This window comes from Hemitrygon akajei, chromosome 2 (assembly GCF_048418815.1).
Source record: "Hemitrygon akajei chromosome 2, sHemAka1.3, whole genome shotgun sequence".
Lineage (NCBI taxonomy): Eukaryota > Metazoa > Chordata > Chondrichthyes > Myliobatiformes > Dasyatidae > Hemitrygon > Hemitrygon akajei.
In genome coordinates, this window is record NC_133125.1 from 30509114 (window position 1) to 30526582 (window position 17469).

General features: G+C 40.2%; 1 protein-coding gene across 4 annotated transcripts in view; it reads left to right on the forward strand.

Moving 5' to 3' along the window:
• LOC140740356 (casein kinase I) overlaps window positions 1–17469 on the forward strand; it is a 233163-nt gene that overhangs the window by 68759 nt on the left and 146935 nt on the right. The gene's annotated exons all lie outside the window — the stretch shown is intronic.

Genomic DNA, 17469 nt, shown 5'->3' on the forward strand with positions numbered 1-17469 from the left:
CAAAAGCAGCAACAATTGAGCTTTTTTTTCAGGGAGCTTTGTTAAGAGTGGATGGAAAGGAATCATTAGATGCATTTTTATCAAGTGGTGTTCAACAAGATTTCTCACAATATGTTAGCTCACACAATACGAGCTAACAGCGTTGGAGATGAGAATCAATGCGTGGGGATGGGGTGGGGTCAATTCATTGACACTGACCTGTGACCAAAGGGGGAACACGAGTCGGTACTGGAGGCACAGCTGCTTATATTGTAGGCTACTGTCCTGGGAGAAGAAGGGAAATGTATGGTAACCAACTTCTGAGATAACAGGCGTGTTTCAAGTGGGATTCAAACACTGTCCAATTTACTGATGGGTAAATTGAATGGACAAAACGTTGGCAAATGAAAAACAGTGAGAAAATGTGAAGTTCTTCAATTTGGAGAGAAGAACAAATGTGCAGAATTGTTTAAGTGAAGAAATTGCAGAAAGGTGTAGCACAAGTGGATTTGGATTAATGGTGTTTGAAAGATGAAGCTTAACGTGGGAGTGCAGCAGAGCAACACTAAACGCTTGTGGGTGCACTTTCGACTTTCACATCTGGATGTCAGATAGTCATCTTCTTACCTCTTTGTGAGCACTTTCAGCGTTTCTTTTTCAGGATATTGTGTTTGCTTTTACTTTTGTTACCTTTGTCCTTGTGCCTTGCTCCCACAAGGCATACATTTAAAGCTGCAGTTTGTTTCTCTTTTGGATGTTTGAATTCTTCAATTTGCTTCTCACTGAGCACGTTACCTTTCTCATCAGCCTCTTCTCTTATACAAGGAAGCATTTTGTTCGCATCTCCTCACAGTTTGCAGCAATTTGACCAAGCTTATTTTGATTTCACTTAAGACAGTATGATTCCTGGAGAGGATCTTTGAAGCACATAAAGTATACAGTGAAGCAACTGAAATGGAAATTTGTAGTTTAAAAAAAATTGAAAATAATCATAATGTCTGTGGTCCAACAGCAGCAGGGAAGACCAGTTGAGATGGATGAAACATGGTTAAGAATGGGTGTGGAGAAGGGCTCAGGATTTTTTTATGCACTTCAAATACCCTTGAAATTCAATTTCAAATACCGTAGAAATTCAATTAGTATGAAGTTTAGATCTTGTCATAACACATTTCTTTTAAGATTAATACATAACAGTAGTTGATCGGTGCAGACAATGAATTGAATAAAGGAAATTACCAGTAACATTACTGGCTGGTGCAGAGGAGAATGCATTGAAATTACAGCAATAAACGAACATTTTGTAAAATTTCTAGATTATTTCTAGAAATATACGATGCATTAACTATTCAAGGTTAACTCAAATCTAATTTGTTTCAAATACCTTACCATAGAAAATGGTGAGCAGCGGGGTTACTAATTATGTGAAAGCAAGCAAAGTTTATCTTTTCAGATGATCTTCAGTTCTGTACCCAGGTTTATTGAATAGTTGCAAATACTGACAAAGGGCAGCTTGGTCTGATCTTCTATCAGTGTTAACCACTAACAGAGAATATTGCAAGTTTGCTTTCAGTTGTGATGTAGCTGTTGAAGTTGCTGCAAATGAAATCAGCTACATTATATTCCTCAGAATCATTATCACTGATACATGACATGAAACTTGTTGTTTTGCTGCAGTGCATTACGGTGCAAAGACCAAAAATTACTGTAAATTTCAAAATAAGTAAATAGTGAATAAAAAGGGAATAATGTTCATGGCTATTCAGTGTGGATTTACAGGCCTGCCTAACAGTAGTAATGAGAAGTGGCCATATCCTGGATGGTGGTGGTCCTTAAAGTTCAAAGCAAATGTTATTATCAAACTGCATGTATGACACTATATACAACTCATTTTCTTGTGGGCATACTCAGCAAGTCTTTAGAATAGTAGCTATAACAGAATCAATGAAAGACTGCCCAGTAAGGGCGTTCAACCAGAGTGCAGAAGACAACAAACTGTAGAAATGCTAAAAGAAGAAATGAGAGAAATAAGCAATAAGTATTGAGAATCCTTGAAAATGAGGCCATAGGTTGTGGGAACATTTCAGTGATGGGGCGAGTGAATTTGTCCCCTCTGATTCAAGAGCCTAATGGCTGAGGGGTAGTAACTGTTCCTGAACCTGGTAGGGCAAGTCCTGAGGCTCTTGCGCTTTTAATCACAACAGGGAGAAGGGAGCATGAGTTGGGTGGTGGGGATACCTGATGATGGATGCTGCTTTCCTGCGACTGCATGCATGTAGATGTGCTCAATGATTGGGAGGATTTTGCCTGTGATAGACTGGGGCATATCTATTACTTTTTTTTGTATGATTTTCCATTCAAGGGCATGGGTGTTTCTATACCAGGCTGTGATCCAGCCAGTCAATATACTCTCAGCTACACATCTGTAGAAGTTTGTCTAAGTCCTCAATTATGGACGCTGCCTTCTTGAGGCATCATCTCATGAATGAGTCCTTTGGTGGGGAGAATAGTTGAGTTGGCTGAATCAGTAACTGAATCAGCCCCTTGTGATCCTGTGCATTAGAGCTTCCATAACAGGCGGTGATGCAACCAGTGGAAAGGCTCTCCACCGTACATGGTGGGCTATCCAGAACTAGAGGGCACAGCCTCAAAATTGAGGGGTGACCTTTTAGAATGGAGGTAAGGAGGATTTTTTTTTGCCAGAGCAGTGAATCTGTGGAATGCGCTGCCACAGACTGCAGTGGAGGCCAAGTCTATGGGTATATTTAAGGCAGAAGTTGATAGTTGAGAAGACTTGATGGACTGAATGGTATAACTCTGCTCATGTCTTATGTTCCTGTACATCTGTAAAAATCTGCAAGAGTCTTTGGTGACTGACCAAGTTTCCTCAAACTTATAACTATAGAGTTATAGGAAGCCTCTTTCCTGATTGCTTCAAACTGTTGGGCCTAATATAGATCCTTGGAGATGTTGACGCTCAGGTACTTGAAGCTGCTCACCCTTACCACCACTGACTCCTGGAATAATATTCAGTAATTTAAAATAAACAAAAGCTGTAGTGAAACTGTATATTTGACTTGTCTAATTTAAACCAGGTTTCTGTTTTGTGGCCAAAAACAAAAAAGAGGCTTTGAGAAACACTCCAAAGAGCGCCACAAATTATATTCCCAATTGGGAAAAGTAAAATCCTTCAGAAGCAAATATAAAGTAATGGGATTCCCTTCTGCAATATTATTAAAATAAAAGTAGTAATAGCTTGTTCCTGTTAGATAACTCAACTGTAAATTCAAGTTCAAGTGTATTGTCATTCAATCATGCACATGTAAATGGCTAAACAAAACATCATTCTTCTGGGGCCAGGGTGCAAAACTCAGTACATTTGCAGTCACACTCAGCACACATAGTTACGATCCAGCACACAGTCACAAAATAACGGCACAAGTCCCTGAGAAGCATAGCTTAAAGACTGACAGATAGACAGAGTTTGAGGTGCATGTTTATGTTAGACGGTATAGTATTATTTAATTCAGAGATATGGAATGGACTAAGCCCTTCCAGCCAGATAACCCATCTATTTAACCCTAGCATAATCACAGGACAATTTACAATGTCCAATTAAACTACTAACTGGAAGCTTTCTTCCTGTTGATTGTGTATTCAATTTATTCATTGATGGATATATAGAGGTATTGAGTTGTAGAGCACAGTAAACGGCCCTTCAGCCCAAATCATCCATCAGGTGTTCACCTAAACCAGTCTCTTTTACCTCTATTTGACCCATATTCCTCTAAAATTTTCCTATCGTCTTAAGCATTGTTATTGCCCTTGTCTCCACCACCTCTTCTGGCAGCTTGATTAATATACCCACCGCTCTCAGTGAAAAATCTGTCCCTCAGGACCCTTTTAAATCTTTCCATTATCCTCTTAAACCTGTGCCCTCTAGTTTTAGACTCTTGGGGAAGGGATTCTGATATTTTATTCTATCAATATTTTGTCTGCTTTATATTACTTGCACCTCATGGATTAATTATTGCTTCTGAAAAGGTTAACAGGAATACGACTTGCCATTGTGTAAATCCAAACTGTGTATGGTGCTTTAGTCGGTATATTTACAGAGCTTGTCTTAGGTTGATGTTCAGTTTCACAGTGGGACAAACGAGGCATAGTGTTTTCAAGGTAGGTGGAAATGTGCATTGGAGACCTCCACAATGAATCATAGTGTTTCATGACAGTACGTACAGCCTGGACAAATGGCCTCATAATGATGATCAATAGGCACCCTTCATTTGCTGGTGAAATTTTACTGTCTATATTGCCAAGGTTATCAGATGGCCAGAGCAGGGACTTGGATCTTCCTCACTTTGTCGATTAAGTTGTTGGAAGACTATGTTGTAGTTTATTTGATTACACAACGTGGCTCATTTAACCACTGTCTAGCTTTTTGCAGGAAAGTCCACACCTTCATTTTGTGAAATACAACTGTGCCAAATGGGGTGGCCAAGGTTGAATTGTACATTCCAAAATGAGGCTTTTCTAATTTTCTCTGATAATCAAATGCAACAGAATATTCACAATCTGTAATCCAGGAACTGGTACATCAACCATTTCTTTGTCACTATCTAGCTTGGAGACCACTCTTAACTACAGAAATTATTGGATGTACTGAGTAGTCACCCATTAGCTAACTAATGCAGATGCTAGATATCGGGGGGGGGGGGGGCGGGGGCGGGGAATCAAAATGTCAGGAGGTCAGGCAACACATTTGGAGAGGGAAAGAAAGAGTGAATGCTAATAGTCAACAAATAAAACTGCAGAAGCTCGAATCTGGCACAAAAGCACAAAACATTGGAAGATCTCAGCCTGTCAGGCAGCATCTGTGAAGCACAAGCAAACTGCTGGAGGAACTCAGTAGGTCACGGGGCATCATTGGTGAGAAATGGACAGTTGACTTTCACCCATGGAACCTGGTTTGGTGCTCTTGTTCAGAAAAGCTAATTTGGTTCGGTTCATGTACCATTCAGAAGTGTTTGAATGTGTCAGCAATTTTCTATAGATGTACTGCTTCAGGTCTCCCTTCATTAACCATTATGTTCCAGTAGAGCTGTGATTTGATATCTGGTGTAAAAATTTATCTACATGTCCAAATCCTAAGATGTGTCTAATTTTTAGATGATTAACCTCTTTACCACCATCATTGAAATATGGAAGGAATTATTGATATTATAATCAAATGCATCTACCAATAACAAACACAAGAAATTAACTAGATGCTGGAAATCCAGAGCAACACATATAAAATGCTGGAGGAACTCAGCAGGTCAGGCAACATATATGGAATTGAATAAACAGTTGACAGTTTGGGCTGAGACCTTTCTGAAGGAATGGAAAGGAAGGGAGAAAACACCAGAATAAAGAGGTGTGGGAGAATGGACCATAGCAGAAGGATGAGGGGATCCGGGGGGAGGAGATAGGCAAGTGAGAAGAGGCCAGAGTGGGAAAGAGGAGAGAGGGGGGATAAATTTTTACCAGAAGGAGAAATCAGTGCTCATCAAATCAATAATCTTGAATTTCTGGCATTTGCCCCCCTCCTCACTATTCTCCATTCCCATTTTTCTGCCTCTCAACTTATCTCCTTACCTGCCCTCTGGTGTTCCTTCTTCCCTTTTTTTCCATGGTCTTCTACCCTCTGCTATCAGATTCCCCCTTCTCTAGTCCTTTATCTCTTTCACCAATCGACTTCCCAGCTCCTTGCTTCACCCTTTCCCTTGTCTCTGATTTCACTTATCACCTACCACCTTGTACTACTTCCTTCTCTCCTCCCCACCTTCTTACTCTGATTTCTCATTTTCTTTTTTCCCAGTGCTGACGAAGGGTCTCGGCCCGAAACGTCGACAGTGCTTCTCCCTATAGATGCTGCCTGGCCTGCTGAGTTCCTCCAGCATTTTGTGTGTGTTACTTGGATTTCCAGCATCTGCAGATTTTCATGTGTTTGAAATTGATGTTCATGCCATCAGTTGGAAGCTACCCAAATTACCCATCAACAATGTGCTTAGTGATGCCCAGATTAGGTATTTCCAGAATCGCTTCGTGTTTACTTGGATTTGGACAAATAGATAGACAAATATGTCTTTGGGAGGACAGAACTAAAAAGTTCAAGTAAAATATTGAGTGTTTAATTTTATATTTGCATGATTATCTTGTTTATTAAGGGATCATTGACTGCGCACCAAGAACATGATTGAAAATGTTTTATCTAAGTTCACAAGCTGAAGTCCCATGTGTTTGTTGTTAACAATAGCTGGTGATCTCATTTAGGGAGAAGCTGATGTGGGGACGAAAAAGCTTATTCTCTGTTGGTAGAAAATACTCTTCTAAGTTTGTATGACAAAATAATATTAATCCACTTGTCATTTGAGTGATATATTGGTTGACTGGGTGGAAAAAGTTACTCCATTGTAGAATATTAACACTTAGCCTGTTGAACAGGGTGATCTGGACATCTTGTCTCTGGCTCCCACAAGGCATTGGACATGGAAGTTGGATAAAGAGTTGAAATACTTCAAAAAAAATCTGTATGAGAAATAAATTCTGGCAACTCAAGTAATACTATTTCAGTGCATGTGTGTTACAATTTAAATTCAACTATTTTCTCCGCTAGCTGAACTTTTCTGTGTGTCCGAAGCGTTTGCTTTATCGGTAACATTCATGTTCACAAGGAACAGTTTTGGAGAATTTAATCTGATTGCTTTTTTTCCTGCTATGTCAGAGTGCAACCTCATTGGCTCTATATCAGCCACATGATCAGGGAAGATAAAAATTTTTATTATCCTCCCTGGTGATTTTTCATGTTTGATGGATGCATTTAGATATGGATTTATCAAGAGTGTGGTACTGCAAGAGTATTCTCAGAAGGAATCGTGCAAGTGGCAGTATCTTGGATGGTTCATGAGAAACATGTCAGATGCCTTTTTGCAGTTCTGAGGGCTGTTTTTTTTGGTTAAAAAATAATAATTCCGCATGGTTTTGGCTCTACAATTATTGTTATCTTGTTTTTGTAAAGTGGTTTTTTTTGTGATGAGATCATTCAATTTGTTCTCACTTTTTTTTGGTTTGGGCAATGATTGGCACGTGTTTTCATTTCTCATCTGCCGAAGCTACGTAAATGCCAGATGGACAAACACAATCTGGAGCGGGGGTTCCCAGCTTTTTTAATGCCCTGGACCAATGCCATTAAGCAATGGGTCCGTGGGCTCCAGGTTGGGGAACCCTCAGAGCATCCTAGCTGGAATGAGAGCTCAACTATTCTGCAAATTTGATTAAGAACATTCAGAACTGCTTGGCTAAATAATTGCCTCAGTGGGGCTTCCAATACAGCTTGGTCAAAGATTGGTTACCTTTCAGTGTTTCCACTTTGTTGGATGTGCCAGGAATGTATGTAGTTTAGCAAAATATTTCTAGTCTACTTGTGAAAGAAGTTTAATGTTTGTGCTTTGGTTACTCAAGGTCCAATATATGTGCAATAAAAGAAGAGCTTTTAGGAACAAACCACAACAATATTTCACTTAAGCTTACTGCATAGCCATTTACCAAGACTGGGTTATGTATAAACTAAGCACGTCGAAGGTATCTCCACTTCCTCTCTGTTCTGGATTCAGATTGGTATTCGAAATAAAAATTGCCTGCATTGAAAAGAATACCTTTATTAATCATCTGTGGAGTTGTTCTTGGCATAAGTATATGCTCTTCATTCATGATCTTCTCTCATTGACAGTTTTTAATCCATTAGTTTAAAAAGGAAGATAAATTTGTTGTCTTTCTATAAACCAATGAAGACTGAACTGTTCTCTGCATATGAATAATACAATGCTGATGTTATTTTGCAGCTGTAGGTAGTAGATTAGCTTCTGACAGCAATCTTGTAATGTTCAGGTGAATTACAGTAGTCACATTGAGTACTTAAAACATGAAGATTATAAAAAGGAATGAAAGTTTGTCTTTCATGAGTATAGCAAGTTAGGGAATCACTCAATTTGTGCAGAAGACAATCTGAGGTGTTTGTTAAAGCAGGTTCTTCCTGCTCAAAAGATTATTAATTCAGAAGTGGATATTGCTGGCAAAACAAGCATTTGTCGCCTATTCCTAATTGCTTCCAAATTGACGGTACAGTGAAGAATTGCCCAAACTGCTTGTATTGGGAGTCACGTGTAGGTCAGGCTGGGAAGTGATTACAAATTTGTGGCTCTGAAATTGTACCAAATAACTTTTACAAAAATCTGCTACTTTTAATAATAACTAATTTATTAAACACTTTTCATACAAATGATATAGTTCAGTGTGCTTTATAATAGAATAATGTGAAAACATGTAAATAAAAGACAAAAAAATGTTTAAAGCAATGTTAAATAAATTGTTTTTGAGCAGGTGTTTAGAAGTTTCAACTGATTGCACCTCTTATAGTTTTAGGTATTGAGTTCCAAAGTTTAAGAGTGGAGTTCAATAAAGCTGATCTCTCAATTATTTTCTGAGGGAGATTGTTTATATTTAAGAGACCGTCGGAAGAAGACCTGAGAGCTTGAGCAGGATTATAGAATGAAAGTGATTCTGTGATGTCCTCGGGTCAAAGGCCATTGAGAGCTTTAATAATGAACAGAAGAACTTTAAAATCGATTTTAAGAGATACAGATAACCAATGCAGAGTAGTTAGGGCAGAATTGATATGCTTCCTCATCCGGGTTTTAGTGTAAAAATCTAGCAGCTGTGTTCTGAATGAGTTGAAGTTTGTCAGTAGATTGCTTTGGAAGGCCAGTTAGAAAGTGCATTGAGTAATCTTGTCTATTTGGTATAAAGGTGTGAATTAGTTTTTCAGTATCATTACGTGACAGAAGCGGACGTATCTTTGCAATATTTCTTCTATGTAGAAATGCTGCTCTGATCAGTTTACGTGGGATTTAAAATGCACATTTGAATTAAGGATAACACCCAGGCTCGTTACTTCTGATTTTACAAGGGATGCAAAGTTATCAAGTTTATCAAGAAGTTAATCTCTTTTGGCTTTGTGAGCAAATAAATTTATTTCAGTTTTATCTTCATTTAATATCAGGAGATTATTGTTCATCCACTTATTTATTGCAGCCATACCAGAAGTCAGAGATGATGGGGCATTATCATCTCCTGGTAAGAACGGATGACTTGTTCTTGCCATTCTCAGCAAGTGTTGCCTCACTTGAAAGGTCTCTTCTGAGCCCTGAATGGAAGTTAGGCGAGGTGAATGGGCAGGTGTAGCACATTGCCCACTTGCAGGATAGGTGCCAGGAGGGGTATTACCATGGCAAATGGAAAAGGGGATTACAGAGGGGGGCCAATCCCTGTGGAGAGCAGAGTGGGGGAGGGAGAGGAGGAGGTGAAAATGTTTGGTTGCAAGATCACTGGAATGTTAACTCTTTTTTCCCCCCCACCCTCTCAACAGGAGCTACCTGACTCCTGAGTATCTCCTGTTTTATTTCAGTTTTCCTGCTTCTTCAGCTTTGTACTTTTCAACTTGACCTCTGTAATACTTTGCCCCTGTTGTGATAGGATTTAAAACCTATTGTGATGGGGGTGGGGGAATAACTGAGGAATAGAAAATCACAAGCCTATAAGAAATGGGTGTTTTTCAGAGAGCAGGGAAGTATATGTTAGTTTCCCCTCTGTTTCTCGGAGTTTTCAGAGCTGATTTTGATGTGTAATAATCCGCTTCTGTCACGTAATGATACTGAAAAACTAATTCACACCTTTATACCAAATAGACAAGATTACTCAATGCACTTTCTAACTGGCCTTCCAAAGCAATCTACCGACAAACTTCAACTCATTCAGAACACAGCTGCTAGATTTTTAAACTAAAACCCGGATGAGGAAGCATATCAATCCTGCCCTAACTACTCTGCATTGGTTATCTGTATCTCTTAAAATCGATTTTAAAGTTCTTCTGTTCATTATTACACATAGGCTGGTGTAAAGCAGAATTTCAAAATTTGACATAAAGCTAGGAAAAATAAGCAGTAAGGAAGCCAAATTCTACAATTTTGATAAGGGTACAAGAAAAAACAGTGATATCTAAGGACATTTCAGTGTTTGAAAAACATAAGACAGTTGAGCAAAACGTTTATTAAAATAAATTAAATCTTGGGTTTATGTTCAGTTCTAAAATAGGTGGCTGTTTTAAACAAAAACGTCCACCCCTTTTTTGAAGCACTTTTTTTGGGTCCATTTTTGAACATGGAAAGATGTCAAAGCTTTAAAAGTGGCTTCGGAAGAAAATTTCTAGAATGGTCCTAGACCTTCTGGAAAGACGGCTGCCGCTTGGATGCAGCAGCCTCTCCTAACGACCAAAGGTGTTAGTGTCTTTTTTTAAGCATTTCTTAGAATCACAACGCCCTGCTGGATATTAAGAACTTCAAGTGCTGCATATCTACCACATCAGTGAGTTGCTCGATAGTGTGGGTAATGGAGGACTTGGTGCAGAAAGGCGTTGGAGTCGTTCTGTGAAGGTGGTGTGCAATCTAATGGCAAGAGCTGGTTTTGAACATTTTTGTTGTGATTACAAGACTCTGTTGTGCATTGGTAATACAGAATGCTGCAAGTCCAGTTCACTGGTTTATTGGCGAGATCTACAGCGGGGGGGGGGGGGGGTGGGGGGGGCCTGCTTGGCCTTGGTTGTAGCGTGGACTTGGCTTTATGCCGCGGGGTCGCCTGTTGCAGCTGCCCAGGCGAGAAAGTTGTAGAGACAGTGTGGCGTGGTGGGGCTGGCTGCTCCTGTTGGTGCTGCCCTCCATCATTTGCTTGGTGGGAGGTGAGCTAGACTGCTCGTCTTCAGGCTCGTTCTTGCCAACAGCGTCTATGCATCATCAATTTACAGGATGTGACCCTCAGGATCTTGGGTGATACTAGATTCTTTTTGTGTAACTGCGTGTTTAAAATGCTGTTACTCTTCTGAAGGAGCATATTTTGTCGTGTTCTGTTACTTTTCTACAACTTGCTCTATGAAGCCACAAGTCATTTGAAGTTCTACCTGCATTTTGCTAGTGTCTTATTGGTCTTGAGATGCATGGCAGAGAAGAAGGCCTGGTGACCTAACCACCCCTGTTCCACCCCATTTCCTGTACTTGGCTTCTCTTTTAAGTGCATTAACACTGTTGACATCAACCATTTCCTTTACTTTATCACCATTATTTGCATAAGACAATTTCCTTTGAATTCCTGGTTTGATTATTTTGGTGACTATCTTCAATTGATGTCCACTTGTTAGGCCATACTTCAAATTTGACTCAACTGCATGAAAAAGGTGAATAACTTTAAAGAAATATATTTGGCCACTACCTCAGATTCCCTGAGAAAAGATTCCCAGTCTTTTCTTCATTTCCTGATATGTTATACACTTACATTTCCGGTATCTGTAAATCTTTACTGCAATCTTCTGAGTCAGCCTTTGTATCCTTTAGTTGTGTCGCCCATTTGTAAACTATTAGGAGTACAGATCCTTTATTTGGGGGGGTGGGAGGGCCTGTGGCATGTTGAATTGTCAGGTGAATGATTAGTTTTTGTTGTACTGCAGATCATGGTCTTTCTTGGGGGTTTTGTTATTGCTTGCATGGTGGGTGGAGGGTGCTGATGCTTTTATTTGCTGAAGTAAGTGGGGAAGGGGGGTTGTTTTGCCGCTGGTGTGCAGGAGGGGGAGTTGGGGGGCTTTGGTGTTCTGATGTTTTTGCTGCCGCTCATTCTTTTGTGGCCCTCTTCTGTTTTCATGGATGTCTGCGAAGAACAAGAATCTCAGGATGTGTATTGTATACATTTTTCTGATGTTAAATGAAACTACAGTCGGCCCTGCTCATCCGCGGGGGATTGGTTCCGGGACCTCTCGTGGATACCAAAATTCGCGGATGCTCAAGTCCCTTATGCAACCTGTCTCAATCCGGTGGACCTCAGGACCCAGCGGAACTCCAGGCCTTATTTAACCTGTGTCAGTGCGGTGAATTTAAGACCTGGCGCCAGAGCTCTGAATGCGCAGTGTTTCTGTTCACGAAAATAATCACGATCACGATTGAAAATAAAGAGGAAATAATAGTGATCGGAAAGAGGTGAAATGCCGTCGGTCATTGGAAAAGCGTGAGGCTACGTTGGTCAATGATCGGAACAATTTTAAAGGATAAAGTGAGAAAAGCTCTGCCCCGATGAAAGCTACAATTATTACTAAGCAACGCAGTGGTTTAATTATTGGGTTTTGGGGTTTTGTTCCTCACGTCAACCCGACATGGTGGAGAGCACACTCGGGAGTCGTCTGTCCCGAGTCCCGAAAACTTCCGTTCCCAAGCCCGGTGCTGAAACATACGTTCTTAAGTGTTTTATATGCATAGAAAGGTAAAATATATACTATATACTCAGGCAAGCGTTTGACCAACTGACGCTAAATAATACTGGTTGTACCTGTTTCGACTTACTTATAGTAAGAGAGCTTCCGATTTCTTCGATTCTGATGCATGATAATCCACGCACATCCTCCCGTATACTTTAAATCATTTCTAGATTACTTATAACACCTAATACAATGTAAATGCTATGTAAAATAGTTGTTATACTACATTGTTTAGGGAATAATGACAAGGAAAAAAGTCTGTACATGCTCGAACAACAAGTGCTGGAAGAGCACTTCCGGGTTTTCGTGATCCATGGTTGGTTGAATTCGCGGATAAGGAGGGCCGACTGTATTGAACTATTGAGTTTCTCAGATCTCATCTCATAATTTAAAACTTGGAATTCAAATGCTGGTTTGTATACAGTCGGCCCTCCTTAACCACGGGTTCTGTATGCACAGATTCAACCAACTGCGGATTGGGAAAACCCGGAAGTTTGCTTTCCAGCATTTGTTGTTTGAGCATGTACAGACTTTTTCTTCCTTGTCATTATTCCCTAAACAATACATTATAACAGCTATTTTCATAGCATTTACATTGTATTAGGTGTTATAAGTAATCTAGAGATGATTTAAAGTATATGTGCATTGGTTATCACGGATTGGGATTCGGAAAAAAAACAAGTTCTCTAAGTCGGAACAGGTACATCTGTTATTATTTAGCGTCAGTCAAAAGTTTGTCTTAGTATATATTTTACCTTTTCTATGCATATAAAACACTTAAGAAATGTATGTATTTCAATAATTAAACCACTCCGTTGCTTAGTAATAATTGTAGCTTTCATCAGAGCAGGGCCTTTCACATGCTCCGTTATTCTCATTATATCCTTTAAAATTGTTCGGATTGTTGACCGACTATAGCCTAACGCTTTTCCAGTGATTGATGACTTTTCACGTCTTTCTGATCGCTTTATTATTTTCACTTTATTTTCAATTGTGATCGTTTTCCGTCAACGGAACAGAAACACTGTGGGCAGCGGGTCCTAAACTCCTCCGCACTGAGGCAGGTTAAATAAGGGACTTGAGCATCTGCGTTTTTTGGTATCTGTGGGAGGGTGTCCTGGAACCAATCCCTCACGGATAAGGAGGGCCGACTGCATATGGATTTTAATTTGTGGCTTTTGGGCGTGAAGCACAAGGAGAATGTTAATGCACAGACATTTCTCCTTTAGTAGAGCCCACTTAAAATCAAAATCCTTTCTCCTTGGTGTTCAGTTCAGGTAACGTTTCATCTAGATGTTACAAAATATTGCTACCCATTCTGGCTTGTGAATTATCGTCAGATGGTTCGTGACTTTTATTTCCTTTATTTTCTTTCTCGAAATGGGCTTGTGCAGAACCATCTGGGGTGAATAACATATCTGTAGGAAGGGACTCTATGTTTGACATTTATTCAATTTAACTGAAACTAGCTGATATGATTTCTGGAATTTCTTATGAATACCACCCTTAGGCATTCCATAACCCACTGTTTTGCATGTACTGTTTTCATCTAATGAATTCAATTGTGCTGGTGGGACCTATCCTTTTCAAAAGCATGCTGACTGACAGTCTGATTCATAGAAAATTTTATAGACAGTAAGTCAATTGTAGGCCTGAAATTTCCTACCACAGACATTGGACTCACCGGCCAAAACTCCCTGGTTTCACTTCCAACTGTCCCACCAGCTCCCAACAGACATGATATCTTAACAAAAATAGCAGAGTCCTATGTGTAGTTTTCCTGCTGATACACTGGCATGATTTTGCAAAAGTAATGTCTAAAATAACAGTAGTATTCTCACCAACCAGAATTATAAGATGGAAGCTATTTTTTCAAGGGGATCTGACATTCTTCTAATGCTTCTCCTTCATTTTAAAAAATCTGTTATTTGTTAATTTTGTTGAATTCTCTCCCTGACTCAAAATGGATTTTCTTCAGATATCTGAGATATAACCACTCCATTAACAGTAATCCAAAAGACCATAAGACGTAGGAGCAGAGTTAGGCTTTTTGGCCCATTGAGTCTGCTCCGCCATTTCATTATGGCTGATCCATTTTTCCTCTCAGCCGCAGTCTCCTGCCTTCTTCCTGTATATCTTCATGCCCTGACCAATCAAGAATCTATCAAGCTCTGCCCACAGATTCACCACTCTGACTAAAATTCCTCCTCAATCCCAATCTAAAAAGACACCCTTCTATTCGGAGGCTATGTCCTTTGGTCTTAGCCTCTCCTACCATTGGAAACATCCTCTCCATATTCACTCTCTTAAGGCCTTTCACCATTTGATAGGTTTCAATGAGGTCACCCCTCATTCCTCTGAATTTCAGTGAGTACAGGCCCAGAGCCATCAAATGTTCTTCATGTGACAAGCCGTTCAAACCTGGAATCATTTTTGTGAACCTCTTTGGAATCCTTTCCGGTTTCAGTACTTCCTTTCCGGTTTCAGTACTTCCTTTCTAAGATAAGTGGCCCAAAACTGCTCACAATACTCTTAAGTGAGGCCTCACCAGTGCTTTATAAAGACTCAATATTACATCTTTGCTTTTGTATTCTAGTCCGCTTGAAATGAATGTTAACATTGCATTTGCCTTCCTCACCAGACCCAACCTGCAAATTAACTTTTAAGAAATCCTGCACAAGGACTCCCAAGTCCCTTTGCACTCAGTTTTTTGTATTTTCATTCCATTGAGAAAATGGTCCACCCGTTCATTTCTTCAACCAAAATGCATGACTGTACACTTCCCAACACTACAATTCCATCTGCCACTTCTTTGCCCATTCGCCTATTCTGTCCATACTTCTGTAGCCTCTCTACTTCCTCAGAACTACTTGCCTTTCCACCTATCTTCATATTGTCTGCAAACTTTGCAGCATTAGCCATCAATTCCATCACCCAAATCATTAACACATAACATAAAGAGAATCGGTCCCAACACAGACACCTGTGGAACACTACTGGTCATTGGCAGCCAGCCGGACAATGCTCCCTTTATTCCCACTCTCTCTCCCGCCAATCAGCCACTGCTTTATCCATGCTAGAATTTTTCCTGTAATGTCATGGGCTTGTAGGTTGTTAAGTAGCCTCATGTGCCACCTTGTCAAAGACCTTCTGAAAATCCAAGTACACAAACATCAGCTGATTCTCCTTTGTTTATCCTGGTTGTTATTTCTTCAAAGAGTTCCAACTGATGATGTCAGGCAAGATTTTCCCCTGAGGAAACAATGCTGACTATGCTGTATTTTATCATGTGCCTCCAAGTACGTGAAACCAAATCCTTAATAATCAACTCCAACATCTCCCCAACCACTGAGGTCAGACTAACTGGCCTATAGTTTCCTTTCTTCTGCCTCTCTTCCTTCTTGAAGAGTGGAGTGACATTTGCAATTTTCCTGACTTCCAGAACCATTCCCGAATCTAGTGATTCTTGAAAGGTCATTACTAATGTCTGCACAATCTTTTCAGCCACCTCCTTCAGAACCCTGTCGTGTACATCTTCTGGTCCAGGTGACTTGTCTACCTGCAGATCTTCCAGTTTTCCAAGAATCTACTCTCTAGTAAAGGTAACGTCACACACTTCATGATCCCTGACACCTGGAACTTCCACTATACTGTGGTGGAGACAGTAAAGTCCAATGCAGAATACTATCCAGTTGGTCCATTTTGTTGACTTCATTACTACTTCTCCACCATTGTTTACCAGCAGTCCCATATCCACTCTTGCCTTGCTTTTACTTGGAAGAAACTTTTGGTATCCTCTTTAATATTATTGGCTAGCTTACTTTTGTATTCCACCTTTACCTTAATGACTTTCTTAGTTGGTTTTTAAAAGCTTCTCAATCCCCTAACTTCCATGAAGTTTTGCTCTATTACTTGCCCTCATTGGCTTTTATGTTGGCTTTGGTTTCTCTTGTCAGCCACGGTTGTGTCATCTTGCCTTTAGAATACTTCCTCTTTGGGATGCGAATATCCTGTGCCTTCCAGATTGCTTCCAGAAATTCCAGCCATTGCTGCCCTTCCATCATCCCTGCCAGCGTTCTTTTCCAAACAATTCATGCCTCTGTAATTCCCTTTACTCCACTGTAAAACTGATACATCTGACTTTAGCTTCTCAAAATTCAGGGTGAATTCAATCATACTATCATCATTTTCTCCTCAGGGTTCTTTTACCAGAATCTCTCTCATCAGTCCTGGATCATTGCACAATCCAGAATAGTTGATCCCTTAGTGTGCTCAACCATGAGCTGCTCTGAAAAGCCACCTCATGGGCATTCCAGAAAATTCCCCTTCTGGAATCAAGCACCAACCTGATTTTCCCAGTCTACTTGCACATCGAAATCCCCCATTGACTATTGTAACATTGCTGCTTTGGCATGCATTTTCTATTTCCCGTTGCCATTTGTAGACCACATCCTATCTGCTGTTTTGGGGTCTGCTTACAACTCCATCAGGTCTTTTTACCCTTGTAGTTTCTAAGCTCTATCCACAATGATTCACCACTTTCCGACCCTATGTCACCTCTTTCTAATGATTAAATGTCATTTTTTTACCAACAGAGTAACGCAACCCTCTGCCTTGTTGCCTGTCCTTTTGATGCAATGTGTATCCTTGGACATTAAGCCCCCAGCTGTATTCTTTCAGCAATGATTCAGTAGTGCCTACAACATCATGCATGCCAATCTGTAACTGTGCTACAAGTTCGTCGACTTTATTCTATATACCGTGTGCATTCAGAAAAAACATCTTTAGTCCTGTGTTCACCCTTTTTGATTGTCTACCTTTTAAATTGCAACTCATCCTGTTGACTGCAGTTTTGCCCTATCATAAGCCCCTCTGTAGGTAAACCAACTACCTCATCTTAAGCACTCTGTTTCCTATCCCCCACCAAATTAGTTTAAACACACCCGAGCAACTCTAGCCAACTTGCCCGCAAGGATATTGGCCCCCTTCAGGTTCAGATGTAACCTGTCCCTTTTGTACAGATTATTCCTTCCCCAGAAGAGATCTCAATGATCCATAAATCTGTACTCTTGCCCCTGCGCCAGTTCCTCAGCCATGTATTC